This window comes from Ochlerotatus camptorhynchus, unplaced genomic scaffold (assembly GCF_037179485.1).
Source record: "Ochlerotatus camptorhynchus isolate MF236.1 unplaced genomic scaffold, CSIRO-AGI_Acam_v1.1 ptg000327l, whole genome shotgun sequence".
Classification (NCBI taxonomy): Eukaryota; Metazoa; Arthropoda; class Insecta; order Diptera; family Culicidae; genus Ochlerotatus; species Ochlerotatus camptorhynchus.
The window spans coordinates 449,324-454,021 of NW_027040815.1; positions in this window are offsets into that span (position 1 = coordinate 449,324).

Here is a 4,698-nt window from a genome sequence, read left to right on the forward strand (position 1 = left end):
CAAATTCTAGAGTAACATTTGAAATGGGCTATGTCCGAAACGTAAACAAACCAGAAAATGAATTTTAATTTTTTTCGACACTATTCAATTCATATATAAGAAAATTGAAGTATTTCAGGCATTTATATTGTTCACAATAACAATAGTAACTGTATCTCGGTATACAACACCCAAAATAAGCGAAAAGCTTTAAAAAATATATGAAAATCGATAATTACATTAATTACTAAGCCTTTTTGTGAATCTTTCAATGCATAGGTCCTTTTTGTTAAGCCGTTGTGCTTGTCATCAGAAATTGTATGACCTTTGCTCACGGTAACCGTAAAAAACTCTTTTATGACTATAAAGTACGCATTTATGAAAGAAAACGGGACTACCCATAAAATGACTAAAATTTTACACATTTATGAGTAATTGCTAGTACAAAAATGATTAAAATTTATGCATTTATGAGTAACAGATACTCATAAAAGGTGTAAAAAATACATACATTTTAGGTGTAGTCCCGTTTTAGCCGAATATGCATACTTTATAGTCAAAATTGAGTCCTTTATAGTCATTTTTGCGTATTTTGCGATTTCCGTGTAAGCCTTTTCGCATCGTCAAATAAATTCAAAACAAATCTCTAGTAAAGGCCTGTATAGAGATCGAAGCGAAGCGAAAATCTCATACAAAATACTAAATTTTTCACCAGCGTTAAAAAAGCAATTGGCAATTTTTTCACTTCGCTTTGAACTGTAAACAGATACGATCAGTGAAATCTTATGTTGTGGATCGCATCTTTTTCGCTTACGTTTATTTTTTTTCCGCGCATGCAGCGCTCGCGAAAAGAGCAGCAGCTAAGCGAAAAGTTGACGTTTCGGGAGAGCGTATCTGTCAGATTTTCACTTCACCGGAGGTGTAAACTGATCGATTTCGTTTCACATGAAACTGTAAACTGCGAAAAAAGGAAACTGGAAAATGTTCCACACACTTTTTTTCACAACCTTTTTCGCTAGCGAAATTTCATGATTTTTCGCGTGCTTCAAATTTCGTTTCGCTTCGATCTGTATACTAGGCTTTAAAGAGTTCTCCAGATGCACAAAAGTGTACGTGAGACCGCGCGCTACCTTTTTAAGTAGTTGTGATATCGCGATACCTTTTTGAATCTTCTTCTTCTTAATTTTTATATATGGATGTTGGATTTTAGCGAGGATTTTAGTGTTCGTGAGATTGCGCTTGGAGATCGATATTGGCAAATCCAAGTTGGCACTCGTGGAGAATAGAATAACTATGAAAGTGATGATGGTTTCAAAATTTTCCAACGGGGAGGTATACGAGTGCAATCTTAAAATGCTTTTATTTTGCAAATGGAGCATTTTATTTAAATCTGGTTGCTGCTATAGTTGTAGAAAAGCTGAAATCTATGTCTACACATAAAAATCTGAAAAGAAATTATTTTTTCTATATTATATGTCTATTTGGTTGACCTTAAGTTTTCTACTAGCGTAGCATTAACTAGATTTAAATAAAATACTCCATTTGCAAAATACAAGCATTTAAAGATTGCACTCGTATACCTCACCGTGTAAAATTTTGAAAACATCATCACTCTCATAGTTCTTCTATTCTCCACGAGGGCCAACTTTGATTTGCCAATTATTCAGTTCCAACCTGGATCGGGTATCAAGATTGGGTCTGCTTGTTTTCTGACAAACGTCAGTTTGTTCGTTTGTTTTTAAAACCTAGCTCAGGTTGAGGTTCACACTGACAAAAAGTTCGGTTTCGCACTGGGTTGGAACCAATTAGCTGGATTACAGAGGTGAAGCAATCGGTTAAGTTGTGTGAGTAAAACCCCTGTACGATACAAGCAATTAGTGACGTCACTACTTGCGTTTACGTTGATTTTTTGGTTTACTAATACAACAATATTTCACGATCTGCTTCACCTCTCTCTGTACCTCATTGGGTTGGAACTGGTGTTAAGCAAACCCCACACGCATCAATATATTGACGCGAAGGGGAATTATTGACAATAATATTGATGATGTGAATTCAGAAATATTGTCAATCTCGATATATTGACGTCAATATAGAATGTATTGACAATACGATTATTGTCAATAAAAGTAATCGTGTAGGGTCCACTTTAACCCCGATATTTAACGAATTCGCTATAGAGTTCTCCAGATGCACAAAAGTGTGCGTGAGACCGCGCGCTACCTTTTTAAGTAGTTGTGATATCGCGATACCTTTTTGAATCTTCTTCTTCTTAATTTTTATATATGGATGTTGGATTTTAGTGTTCGTGAGATTGCGCTTGGAGATCTCTATTATATTCGTATAGCCAGCCCAGTGCAGGCGCGTACACTGAACCAAAACACCTACCGCCCGTTGTATGAAATCTCATTCGGCGTCGAGCAAAACCAATGATTCCTGAGATTGAATGCCAATTAATTATATGATTTGAGTAGTAGCTATACTGAAGATCCGAGAGATGTCGCCCCTTCAGTGGTAGGAAAATCAGTTTTGCAGTATGGAGAATATCAAAAAATCCACGATTTGTGACTAAACATGCTTTCACAGAAGGAAATAAATAAACGAGTGTTTACCTTATCACCATAGTAATGTACTCGTGCAATTTTTGTGCATCTAAAACTGCCCATAGAGACGATAATGAATAAAAACTAAAAATTTTCATGCACTTCCAAATGATTTCCTACCATTCCCATACATTCGAATGTGACTGGCCCTCTGGATGTGGATGATGACAAAAACAACAAAACATGATTAATTGGAAGATTGCCGCAAAAGCTCAACGCAGATGTCGCCACTGCATGATGATGATAATGTTGACAGACTGCATATAAAATTCGTGAAAATTAGCAATAAATCATAATTTTCATCAAGCCTGCGTGAAATTCTTCCATTCAAAACATTCGAATTGAAGAAGAAAACGCTTTTACGATCAGACTGATGTGCAGCTTTGACTTTTCCAGGTGAACTTTCATAAGATATATTCATTTCATTTCACGGCTCCATCAATGCTGCATCGTAAATATGATGGTAAACAAAAGTAAATTGCTCAATTACTCAAAATAAAGATGATTTGTCATCTTGTTATCACTTTGAAGACCATCTAGCACCATTTTATAGTATGGTGCGTGTTGAGTAAATCAAGCTCCGGAGCGTTTTTCGTCAAAAATTGTGAGTATCAATATGTTTGCTTAAAAAAGGCCAAAATGAGCATTTATTGAATTTGGCGTCCCATACAACCAATTCTATATTACCACTAGCATGATACAACCTTTCCTAAGCAAATTCACTTGATTTCCACTTTCATCTTAGTGAAAATCGCACATATTAACCATTTTCTGGAAAATGCAGCTGCGCAGGAGGTAACCTCTCCCTGTGGGTGCAAACTTGTTATGCATAATTTGCCATGAAAACATCTCTGATCCATACCGAAATAATAACAAATAGTTTTCAAACACGTTTTCTTACACGATTCAAGCAAAAGTTTCCACGGGAAATTATTAGTTTTTCTTTATGGACCGATTTGCCCCAAAAAGCGTCTGTTTTGCTTGGAAAATTTGAAAACTATCCTCCTTCTAGTAGTTCTCACTTCGAAATGTAGGTGGCGAAAGCTTGGAAAAGTTTCACTGCAAGACGCCAATCAAGTCGAATGATTTTATGATCAGCCATAAGTTATGTTTGTTTACATTTCAAAATAATGTTTTTTCTATGTCATCCGATAATCAGTCACATATTAACAGGCACATTAAGCATATGTTTTTCATCATGAACCAAATGAATAAATTTCTTCATAGCCCCTTAATGAAAATCATTCTATTTCAGGTTTATCGTCATTTTCGGTTATTCATCATATCAGTTAGCAAATGGTGGCGAACAAACAGCATTGTGACTGCGCGAGTATTTAAATATTATAGAAACATTTAATTACACAACCATTTCATTAGAGATGACTCATGTAATTGGAAGATTGCCGTAAAAGCTCGACGCAGATGTCGCCACTGCATGATGATGATAATGTTGACAGGCTGCATATAAAATTCGTGAAAATTAGCATTAATTCTTAATTTTCATCAAGCCTGCGTAAAATCCTTCCAATATAACAATCGAATTGAAGAAGAAAATGTTTTCACGATCAGACTGATGTGCATCTTTGACTTTTCCAGATGAACTTTCATAAGATATATTCATTTCATTTCACGGCTCCATCAATGCTGCATCGTACGTATGATGTAAACAGAAGTAAATTGCTAAATTACTCACAATAAAGATGATTTGTCATCTTGTTAACACTTTATAAACCATCGAGCACCATTTTATAGTATGATGCGTGTTGAGTAAATCAAGTTCCGGAGCGTTTTTCGTCAAAAATTGTGAGTATCAATATGTTTGCTTAAAAAAGGCCAAAATGAGCATTTATTGAATTTGGCGTCCCATACAACCAATTCTATATTACCACTAGCATGATACAACCTTTCCTAAGCAAATTCACTTGATTTCCACTTTCATCTTAGTGAAAATCGCACATATTAACCATTTTCTGGAAAATGCAGCTGCGCAGGAGGTAACCTCTCGCTGTGGGTGCAAACTTGTTATGCATAATTTGCCATGAAAACATCTCTGATCCATACCGAAATAATAACAAATAGTTTTCAAACACGTTTTCTTACACGATTCAAGCAAAAG